The sequence below is a fragment of the Lontra canadensis genome, unplaced genomic scaffold (genome assembly GCF_010015895.1).
Source record: "Lontra canadensis isolate GAN:19392208 unplaced genomic scaffold, GSC_riverotter_1.0 scaffold125, whole genome shotgun sequence".
Lineage (NCBI taxonomy): Eukaryota > Metazoa > Chordata > Mammalia > Carnivora > Mustelidae > Lontra > Lontra canadensis.
Genome location: NW_022631119.1, coordinates 2,779,945 through 2,792,356, shown reverse-complemented (window position 1 = coordinate 2,792,356; position 12,412 = coordinate 2,779,945). Strand labels below are relative to the sequence as shown.

Genomic DNA, 12,412 nt, shown 5'->3' with positions numbered 1-12,412 from the left:
CCCGGGATTATGACCTGAGCCGAAGGCAGATGCTTAAACAACTGAGCCACCCAGGTGCCCCTGTTCACATACTTTTTAAAAGACAAGTACCACTTCCCTGTCTCACTGGATTTTAGTATATATAGGAAGCTGTTTCTCATTAGATGTATACATTAAGCTCTGGATCAACCACTAAACAGGTGCGAATCATATATCTCATAAGGGCTTAAATACCCAAAATACATAAATGACTCCTCAATTCAGTATAAAAAAAGATACAATCCAGTTAAAAATGGGCAGAGGATCTGAATAGACACTTTCCCCAAAAATACTAATTGTAAACAAATACATGAAAAGGTGTCGCATATCATTAATCATCAGAGAAATGCAATTCAAAACCACAACGAGATATTGCCTTACACCTGTTAGAATGGCTGTTATCAAAAAGACAATGAATAACAAGTGTTGGTGAGATGTGAAGAAAAGGGAGCCTGCTGCACTGTTGGGAATGTAAACTGGTGCAGCTGCTATGGAAAACACTATGGAGGTTCCTCAAAAAATTAAAAATAGAACCACCACATGATCTAAGCAATTCCACGTCTGGGTATTTATCTGAAGGAGATGAAAGCTCTTGAAAAGATTTCTGCACCCCCTATGTTCATTGCAGCATTATGGACAACACACAGGCATGGAAACAAACTAAATGTTCACTGATGCACGAATGGTTAAAGAATATTTGATGTGTACACAGAATAGAGTAGTATTCTGCCATAAAAAGTAAGGAAATCATGCCATTTGCAATTGATTAGCCTTGAGGGTATTATGCTAGCTGAAATAAGAGAAAGGAAAATACTCAATGATCTCACTTATATCTGGAATTAAGATTTAAAAAACAAAACAACTTCACAGATACAATATAGTGGTGGTTTCCAGGGTGGGGGGTGGGGGGAGAGGGGATGTGGGTGGGCAAAATGGATGAATATGGTCAAGAAATGTACAAATTTCCAAGTATAACAGTCAAGGGGATGTTAATGTAGAGCATAGTAATTATACTTGATGCTGTATTGTATGTTTGAAAGTGGCTAAGATGGTGAAGCTTAAAAGTTACCATGAGAATAAAAAGTTCTCAGAAGAAGGTGATGGATGTTAATAGAATTTATTTTGGTAATCACTTTGCAATATATGCATATATTAAATCCTGTTGTACACCTAAAACTAATGTGTTACATGTCAATTATATCTCAATAAAGCTAAGAGAAATAAAGAACAATGGTGAAGGCAACTGAAAGGCAAATATGTAATCCAATAATATTGTATTTTGTGTTTGTTGTTCCTCCTTTTTTCAAATGTCTTTAAAGACCTGCATAAAATATAATTATAAACCTATTTAAAGGGTACACAATGTATAAAGATATAATCTGGGTCTAAAACAGCATTGGAAAAGAAGGCTGGAACTAAACTTTTCTATACTATTAAAGTTAAATTGCAAGGTTTGATTCAGTAGATCTGAAATGTTTAATCCTTGCCCATTCCAAACAAAAGTTAGGCCCTTAACCAGCTCCTAGTAGATTACCTCTAGTCCCTGGAATATCTGGTACTTAATGATTTTAATATCTGGTACTTAATGATTTTAATCTGTATCCTGTTACTGGGGCGGTGGGGGGAATGAGTACAACACCTTTTCTGACAGGAGTCCTTCTAGCAAATCATTGAACCTGAGAGTGGTCTTGGGACCCTTGAATGAAGTCTGTTTTACTTCAATCTAGTTCATCATAAATACAAATTTTTAATTGAAATCTATAGGATAAATGCTAAGAAAATAACTAACCGGTATAATGAATAGGAAATAAAGGAGTGAAATGGTAAACTACAAAAAAATCAATGGAACATAAAGCCAATAAGGGACAGAAAGTAAGAGAGTGTACATAGAAAACAGTAGAAAAATGGTAGAAGCAAGTCTTCAGTTACTACATATTAAACGTAAATTGATTAGACTTTTCAACTAAAAGGCAGAAATTGGCAGGATAAATAGAAAATATGGTTTAACTGTACTCAACCTACAACAAACATGATAAATCCAGTATATAAATAGGTTGAAAATAAAAGGATGGAAAAGTATATTGCATCCAAGTAGTCACCAAAGAGCTTGAGGGCTATACTAATATGAGACCAACCAGGCTTTAAGTCTTACAAGGACAAAGAAACCTTTCATATGTTGATAAAAGGGTCTGCCTATAAAAAGACACAACTATGAACATATATGCCTTAAACAAAGCCCCAAAACATATGAAGCAACAATTGATAGGACTGAGGGGGCAAAACAGAAAGTTCTTTATTTTTTTAATACTTACATATTTATTGGGGCACATGGATGGCTCAGTTAGTTAAGTGGCTGACTCTTGATTTTGACTCAGGTCATAATCTCAGGGTTGTGAGACTGAGCCCTGCATCTGGCTCTGTGCTCAGTTGAAGTCTGAGATTCTCTCTCCCTCCCTCTGCCGCTTCTCATGCTCACACACAATGTTCTCCCTCTCAGATAAATTTTTTTTTTGGTCTATCCATAATAAAATTAGAAATAACAGAAAGAAAAATGGGAAACTCAAAAACATGTGGAATTTAAACAAAACACTCCTAAATAATGTTATCAAAAATGAAAAGGGAAACTGGAAATATCTTGTGACTAACACAACATATCAAAATTTATGACATGCAATTAATGATTAGAGGAAAACTTTTAAAGCTTAAGGTGCATATAATTAAAAGTAAATATCTAGGTCAAATCCAACCTCCCTCAAGTCACTGGGAAAAGATTAAAGATATCAAATAGGAAAAATACTCCAAAATAAATAAAACTGAAAGCTAGTTCTATGAAAAGTTTTTATAAGTTCATAAATGTTTAGATAATCTAGAATGACTAAAGAGAGACAGGACTCCCATTACTATAATCATAAGTGAAAGAGGGGACAGTACTAGCAACCTTACAGAAATAAAAATTGATTACAAAGGAATAAGATGAACAATTACACAAGAAATCAGAAAACCCAAATGAACTGGATAAATTCATAGAAACACACAAACTTTCAAACTTACTCATGAAGACAGAATATTTGAATAATCTCATAACAAATAAATTGAATTAGTTATTTAAAAAACTATCCACAAAGAAAAGCCCAGGTCTACACAGCTTCACTGTTAAATTCTATGAAACATTTAAAGCAGAATATTAATTCCACAAACTTTTCAAGATGCTAAAAAGGAGAGAAAAGGAAAGAAAACTTCCAACTCCTTTTATGAAGCCAATATTAACTTGATAGTAATATCAGAAAAAGACACTACAAAAAAGGGGCAACTATCACTAATATCTTTTATGAAAATAGATGCAAAAATCTAAACAAAACAAAGTACCTGAACCTGGGAACATATGACTAAGTGGGATTTATCCCTGGAATTAAAAATTAGATTGTTAATCTAATATAATATCACTATATCACTATAATAAAAAATCACTATATCACTATAATAAAAAAAAAAAACTACATGACCATCTTCACACATGAAAAATAAGGATTTGACAAAATCCAAAACCCTTTCATGACAAAAGAGTAAATTTAGGAATAAAAGGGAACTACATCCACATTTTAAAACTGCCAGCTACCATTAGACTTAGTGATGCTTACCCCTAATATCAGAACAGGATGAGGATATATATACCTTATTGCATCTTTCAAAAACATTTTATTTGAGAGAGAAAGACTACGCACAAGTGGGAGAAGCAGAGGGAGAGAGAATCTTAAGCAGACTCCGGCTGAGCACGGAGCCCTACTGGAGGCTCAATCTCATAACCCCAAGATCACAACCCGAGCCAAAACCAAGATTTGGACACACAACCAACTGTGCAACCCAGGTGGACTTCCCCGCTTCCTCTTGCTTCTTCTAATCAATGTTGTTCTTTAGGTCTAGCAAGGACAAATAGGAAATTAAAAAAAAAATAGTAAAAAGATGGAAGGAAAATAATCTCCATTAATAGATGACATGACCTTGTATAAAGAAAACCCTACAAAACTGACTGTAACATTGTTAGAACTCACCAAGATCACATGATGCAAATAAATATGCAAAAATCAATTATATTTTTATACAGTGAAATAATAATCTGAATTAAAATAATTCCAAGTTGCCTGGGTGGCTCAGTTGGTTAAGCGACCGACTCTTGATTTCAGCTCAGGTCATGGTCTTGGGGTTGTGGGATCAAGCCTCCTGCTCCACACTCAACAGGAAGTCTGCTTGAGACTCTTTCTCCCTCTGTCCCTTACCCCCACTCACACTTGTGCACATGTGCACTCTCTAAAATAAATCTTTAAAAAAATAATTCCACTTGTGGGGCGCCTGGGTGGCTCAGTGGGTTGGGCCGCTGCCTTCGTCTCAGGTCATGATCTCGGAGTCCTGGGATCGAGCACCGCATCGGGCTCTCTGCTCAGCAGGGAGCCTGCTTCCTCCTCTCTCTCTGCCTGCCTCTCTGCCTGCTTGTGATCTCTCTATCAAATAAATAAATAAAATCTTTAAAAAATAATAATAATAATAATAATTCCACTTGTAACAGTATCCAAAAGAATAAAATATTTAATAAAAATGCAAACTGTGTACTTAAAAAAAACACTAGTGAACTTAAGTTGAAAGTCATCCCACATTGATGAACTGGACTACTAGACAGTAAGATCGTAATATTCCTCAAAACAATCTACACATTCAGGGTAACCCTTATCAGAGTCCCAGTTGGCTTCTTTGTAGAAACTGACATGCTGACTTTAAAATTCATATGAGATTGTAAGTGATTCAGAATAGTAAGAACAGTTTGGAAAAAAAACAAAAAATTGGAAGACTAGCATTTTCTAACCTAATCAAAGCAACTGAACATTGCCATAAAGTTAGATACATCAATCAACAGAATGGAACTGATTGGAAATTAAACCCATGTCTCTCTAGTCAATTGATTTGTTTGAGATTTATTTATATATTTATGGGGGGGCACAGAGGGACAGGGAGAGCAAGACTCTCAAGCAGACACCCTGCTGTGGGGGGAGCCTGACTCCTGCTGGGATCTCACAACACCGAGATCATGACCTGAGCTGAAATCAGAGATGCCTAACTGACTGAGCCATCCACGTGCCCCAAATGATTTTTGACAAACACACAAAGATCTTTCAATGGGAAAAGAATAGTCTTTTCAACAAATGGTGCTAAGAAAACTGGATATCCACATACAAAAAGAATGAAATTAGACCCTTTCCTCACAATATATACAAGAATTAACTAAAAATTGATCAACGACCCAAAGGTAAACCTAAAAATACGAAACTTAGGAGAAAATATAGGAATAAATCATCATGACCTTCAATTTGGCAATGGATTCATAGGATACCAAAACACATATAACAAGAGAAAAGGAAAAACTGGGCTTCATCAAAACTGAAAATTTGTATCAAAGCCACATTTTGTAAACACCCCTACAGCTCAGGAACAGAAAGATACCTGGCAAAAGATTTCAACAAACATTCCTCCAAAGAAGATACACATAAGCACGTGGGCAAAAATTCTAAAAGTCATGATCAGGGAAAGGCATATCAGAACTGCAATAAGAGTGACAGCGGCAGGATGTCAGACTTGGAAGGTTCCATCCATATTCCCTTATAGAATCAAAGAATAAAAACTAAAAACAAAATTCTAGGAATTGGCCAAAATAATTTTCATACGCGTTTTAGAAATCTAAAACCTACAGCAACAAGTAAATGCTCAATCAAGTAAAATGACACCGAAGAAGTAGGAAATTTTGTGAGGCTTTTACTTCCCCTTACTCCAATGCTGGCACGATCAGGAAGAACTGTCCTATTTCACAGTTCCCCCCTTTGGGCTGAAAGTAGCAACACAATTCATTTGCAACATTCCAGTTTGTCTTTGGGCTGCCTAATCGACTTTTCTGTCTTCTACCTGAATTGGAGTTTGGACATGTAGTGGCACAGTTCAGTTGTTATGCTGTAATGGACGGACCACAGAAGTCAGTGGCAGGCATCATGGTTCACAAAATCTGCAGGGGGACTGTAGACCTGTGGATGCCTAGGGCAGAAGATCACAGGGAGAGAAATGCAATAGAACCTGTAAGGCCCACAGAAGATGGGGTAAGATTCTTTAGAAATTAAGATATTTGCTATTTTTAAAAAGATTATTTATTTATTTGAGAGAGAGAAAGAGAGAGGGAGAAACTTTAGCTGACTTCTGCACTGAGGGCAGAGCCTGATGCGGGGCTCAATCCCAGGACCCAGAGATCACAACCTGAAGGGAAACCAGGTTGAATGCTTGGGGAATTGCCTGTGCCACCCAGGTGCCTCTAGAAATTAAGCAGGTGGTGTATGAGGAACACTGAGCAAAAAGCACAGATACAGGCACAGTAAATGCGTGGGGGTGGGTGGTGGTACGAAGAAGACCTTGTGTTTTCACCCGGGGCTGACACAAGGCTCAGAACACACCCTACTAATAAGTGAAGGCCTACCCCGCCAGTCTGCAAAGACTCACAGACAGTTTTATTAAATGCCCAGTTTTCAACAAAATTCATATGGCATGCAAAGAAACAGGAAAACCTGATCCAATCAATGGAACAAAATAAATACCCTGAAACCATTACTGAAGAAATATTAGAATCACTAGGCAAGGAGTTTAAAATGATTGTCTTATATACATTCAGCTAACTAAAGGAAAATAGACAAAAGAGTAAAGGAAATTAGAAAAATGACATGAGCAAAATGAGAGTATCCTCAAAGAGAAATTCAAAAAATAAAGAATTGAACAAATTCTGGACCTGACAAATCCAATAACTGAATTTTGAAATTCCACAGCTCACTCAAAAAAGTTGATAAATGGCGCCTGAGTGGCTTAGTAGTTAAGCGGCTGCCTTCAGCTCAGGTCATGATCCCAGTATCCTGGGATTGAGCCCCACATCAGGCTCCTTGCTCAGCGGGAGGCCTGCGTCTCCCTCTCCCACTCCCCCTGCTTGTGTTCCCTCTCTCGCTGTCTCTGTCAAATAAATAAAATCTTTAAAAAAAAAAAAAAAGTTGATAAATGAGGGGCGCCTGGGTGGCTCAGTCGGCTAATCGTCTGCCTTCAGCTCAGGTCGTGATCCCAGGGTCCTGGAATTGAGCCCCACATGGGGCTCCCTGCTCAGTGAGGAGTCTGCTTCTCCCTCTGTCTGCTGCTCTGCCTACTTGAGCTCTCTCTCTCTGTGTCAAATAAATACATAAAATCTTAAAAAAAAAAAGTTGATGAATGAGTTGGCACACGTGAAAACAGCTCACTGGAAATTATCAAGTCTGAGGAGTGAAAAGGAAAAATATGAATAAAAGTCAATTAAGCATCAGGGACTTATGGGACCTTGCAGATTAACACCTGCAGTATGGGATCCACAAAAGGAAAAGAGAGAGAGAAATGAACAGTGTGATTTTCTGAAGAAATAATAGGAAAAACTTCCCAAGTGTGAGGAAAGACAAGGATTTACAGATCCATGAACCTCAATGAACTAATAGCATAAACCCCAAGAGACACACAGCAAAATACATTAACATCAAAATGTTGAAAAACAAAGAATATTAAAAGCAGCAAGAGAAAAGACATTGATCTTGTACAAAGGATCCTCCATAGCAGATTTTGCAGTGGAAACTCTGAAGTCCAGAAGGCAGTGGAATGATACACTTAAAATGCTAAAAGAAGGGCAGTGGCTGACTCAGTAGAACATGTGACTCTTGAACTTACCATTGTGAGTTCAAGCCCCATATGGGGCACAGACATTACTTTAAAAAAAAAAAAGAAAAAGAAAAGGGACGCCTGGGTGGCTCAGTTGGTTAAGCGGCTGCCTTCGGCTCAGGTCATGATCCCGGCGTCCTGGGATCGAGTCCCACATCGGGCTCCTTGCACAGCGGGGAGCCTGCTTCTCCCTCTGCCTCTGCCTGCCATTCTATCTGCCTGTGCTCACTCTTGCTCTCTCTCTGACAAATAAATCTTAAAAAAAAAAAAAAAAAATTAAAGGGATCTGGGTGGCTCAGTAAGTTAAGCTTCTGACTCTTGATCTCAGCTCAGGTCTGGAGCCTACTTAAAAAAAAAAAAAATTAAAATGCTAAAAGACACCCTGTCAACTGAGGATTTTATATGTGGCAAAACTGTTGTTCAGAATAATGAAGGAGAAATTAAGACTGTCCCCAGATAAAGAAAAACTTAGGGAGTTCATTATCACTAGACATTCTGTACAAGAAATCCCAAAGGGAGAATTTCAGGTCGAAATGAAAAGAAGCTACACAGTAACTCAAAGCTATATGGAGATATAGGAAAATACATGGGGAAAATATAAAAGCCAGTATTTTTGTAATCTTGGTTTGTAATCATTTTTTTCCAACAGAATATAAAAGATATATCAATAAAAAATAGTCATATCTACATTAGTGGGTACAAATACATAAAAATGTTAACTTACGACTTCATTATTCTAAAGTGGGTGAAAGCAGAACTGAAAAGGAGTACAGATTTTGTATACGATCAAAGTTGATGTCAATTTAAAATAGATTTTTTAAACTTTGGATATTATACATACTTCCCACGGTAACCACAACCAAGATAACTATAGAACATATGCAAAAGGAAAACAAAAGGAAATCAAAAAGGGTCATTATGGGTACAGAGCTTCAGTTTAGGAAGGTGAGAAAGTTCTGGAGATGGGTGGTAATGATTGCATAACAATGTAAGTGTACTTAATGCCACTGAACTGTAACCTTAAATGATTAATATGGGGCACCTGGGTGGCTCAGTGGGTTAAGCCTCTGCCTTCGGCTCAGGTCATGATCTCAGGTCCTGAGATGGAGCCCCACAATCGGGCTCTCTGCTCAGCAGGGAGCCTGTTTCCTCCTCTCTCTCTGCCTGCCTCTCTGCCTACTTGTGATCTCTCTCTTTCTCTCTCTCTCTGTCAAATAAATAAATAAATAAATCTTTTAAAAAATGATTAATATGATAAATCTTATTTAAATATATTTTAGCAGAGTAAAACACTACAATGAGATACTACTTTATACTTACTAGGTTGTCTACAAAGAAAAAGTTAGATGGGGAACCTGAGTGGTCCAGTCAGTTGAGTGTCTGCCTTTGGTTCGGGTCATGATCCCAGGGTCCTGGGATAAAGTCCTGTGTCAGGCTCCCTGCTCAGTGGAAAGTCTGCTTCTCCCTCTCCCTCTGTCCCTTCTCCTGCCTCATCTCTCTCTCTCTCTCTTGCTCTGCTTTCTCTCTCTCAAATAAAATCTTAAAAAAAAAAGATAAGTGTTGGGAGGATGTGGGCAAATCAGAACCTTCATACGTTGTTGACTGAAATTTTAAAACTCTGGAAAACAGTCTGGCAGTTTTCCAAAATGTTCAAAATAATAGTTACCATGTGATACAGCAGTTCAAATGGTAGGGATACAGAAAAGAAAAACAAAAATGTACATCTACACAAAAACTCAAACACAATATTCTTTGCAGCATTATTCATAATAATCAAAAGGTAGAAAACACCCAGATGTCCTTAATATCATGAATGGATCAATGTAATGTGGTATAGCCCTACAGTGGAATGTTACTTGGCCATGAAGCAGAGGAAGCACTGATAACGTGTTACAACATGCGTGATCCTCGAAAACCTGTTAACTGAAAGACAGCAGACACAAAAGGCAGCATATCAGATGACTGCATTTATATGAAAAGTCTAGAAAAATAAAAATAGAGATTAGTGTTCTCTGGGGGCTCAGGTGTGAGGTGGAAAATAGAGGGGTAAGGAGTTTCTTTTTGGGGTGATGAAAGTTCTAATATTGGTTGTGGTGATATGTGCAAATATCTGAATATACTGAAAAAACACAACAGTATACTGGTTAATTGTATGGTATGTCAATTATACATCAATTAAAAAAAAAATGAAACAGCAGGAAAAAGTCCATCAGTGGTTCACTGATGGAAGAAGCAGATTCCAAAGAAGCCAGAGCTAGGAGATAAAGGAGACTATTACACTGAACATGCCTTACAGCTACCAAATTTACTTGAATTGACACAATTCTTTTTCTCCTTCTATCTTCCTGCTTTCAAACTCCTCTTGCTGAACTCACACACAAAATATATTCAGTAAGGGGACAACGGACAGACCTCTAGGAACAGAGTTCTCCAGTAATGGATTCAGAGCAGAGGACCTTCTGCATTGATGTAGGTAACAGACAATGCAGCAGGAAGGTTTCTAGCCAATCCATCATCTGGTTGATGTAGATTGGACGTGGGATTGTGACACTCAAACGTGCCCTGGGCAGATCTTCCTCCCTCTTCCAACACCTAGAGCTGAGGAGGAATGACATCATTCACAGTAGAACCTCTTGCCTGGCTACCACAGGCAGAAAGTAGAAAACAGAACTAACCATGCAAGCCCCACACAGACTCTCAGACTCCTTGTATATATTCCTGAAAGAGGTGTGATCTTCAAGTATGAAAATGGATTGGTATTTTTTCTTCTTAATTTTATTAATGTTTGCTTTATATACTCTGAAGTTAAGTTTCTGTCAAAACAAAATATTTTATCTTCCTCTAAAAATAATCCCTTTATTATTATGAAATACGCTCCTTTATCATTCATAACACTCTGGTTTCAAAATGTACTTTGGAGATACCAATATACTTTTACCAATTTTCTCACAGTATTAGTTTACTATATCTATTATTTTTTAAAATTTTTTCTTTTTAAAGACTTTATTTATTTGAGAGAAAGGGCACAAGGGGAGAGTGAGAGGGTGAAGCAGGCTCCTCCATAAGCAGCCCAATGTGGGTCTTAATCCCAGGACCCTGAGATCATGACCTGAGCTAAAGGCAGACACTTAACTGAGACACCCTGGCAGCTCCTTTCTATTTTTTAAACTTCAATATATCAGAATCCTTTTATTTAAAACATCTCTCTTATTGTAAATAGTCTTATTGTAAATAGCAAATGGCTTTAAAAAAAATTCCAATCTGACACTGTCTTTAGTTTGAAGTATTTAGTCCTTTTACCTTTAAAGTGCTTTTTAAAAAAAAAGATTTTATTTATTTATTTGACAGATCACAAGCAGGCAGAGAAGAAGGCAGAGAGAGAGGAGGAAGCAGGCTCCCTGATGAGCAGAGAGCCTGATGTGGGGCTCAATCCCAGGACCCCGGGATCATGACCCGAGCCAAAGGCAGAGGCTTAACCCACTGAGCTGCCCAGACGCCCCTGAAGTGCTTTTCACAGGATTTAATAAGCCTGTTACACTTTTGGTTTTCTATCTGTCCCATCTGTACTTAGTACTCTCTTCTTTTCTCAACTTTTTTGGATTAATCAAATTTATTATCCCATTCCTTTCCACTATTAAAATTCCCACTATACATCCTCATATAATTTTTTTAAGTGGTTACTTACACTCAAGCATGTACACTCAATCAGAATAAAATTGCCCCAAATAAGTGAAAATTGATGGAGGGGGGAGAGTCTTACTCCTTTTATGTATAAAGCACAAATATACATACAACACATAAAGAGATACACAGGGTATATGTATCTGTGGTTCTAAACTGTCATAGGGGTACTCAATTAGGAAAAAAAACCATGTCTAAAGACATTTCCTCTGGAGGGCAATAGGGAAGAGAAGTTTGCCAGGTGCCCCGGGCCACACTGTCTCGATGTGACCTCTAGAGGGGCTTGAAAGGGAATAGCTCAATTACACCACATAGCTGCTCCCTGCCTATGCTTCTGACCCTCAGTAAAAACCAGGGACACCAAAGCTCAGCTGAGATTCCATGGCTAACTTCACATGTGTTCTTACAAACTGTTTCTGGGAGAATTAAGCACGACTGTGACTCCTGTGGAAGCTCGCATGTGGGTTTTCCTGCTCTTCAGCCTATGTGAATTTTCTCCTCACTGACATGAAACTATATCCTTTCATAACCACCACTTTTCCTAACTTTGTAAGCCCTAGCACATCATCAAATTTAAGGATGGTTTTGGAGAACTCTGACAAACCATGGCTTTGGTGTAACCTAGTCAAGACCTTACAGCTTTGGGTTTGTCTCCATGATATCTTTCCTCAAGAACTACAAAGGTGCACTGCCTCATTTTTTAAATAGTTCTTACCATGCCCTAGCAGAGTCTTAGTCCTATTCATAGTTTATATTTACACAACCAAGTATAAACAAGGGATGGAAGCTACGTCTCTTTAATGTAGGCACTTAATAAATACCTGATGTTTGACTTATTTTTATTTTTAAGAATTTATTTATTTATTTGACAGAGAGAGATCACAAGTGGGCAGAGAGGCAGGCGGGGAGGCGGGGGAAGCAGGCTCCCTGCCGAGCACAAAGCCCGATGCAGGACTCGATCCCA

General features: G+C 37.9%; 1 protein-coding gene across 3 annotated transcripts in view; it reads right to left on the bottom strand.

The window, feature by feature from the left end:
* Nucleotides 1–12,412, bottom strand: part of ZNF529 (zinc finger protein 529) — a 97,327-nt gene that overhangs the window by 63,986 nt on the left and 20,929 nt on the right. Inside the window, exon 1 of one of the 3 annotated variants that reach the window (XM_032842120.1) lies at nt 9,088–9,107. The exons of 1 other annotated variant lie outside the window; for it this stretch is intronic. The gene's annotated coding sequence lies outside the window, so the exon portion shown is untranslated. Of the gene's footprint in view, nt 1–5,831; nt 5,981–9,087; nt 9,108–12,412 lie in introns of those variants that run through there. One more of the 3 variants, XM_032842119.1, reaches the window with a different exon arrangement.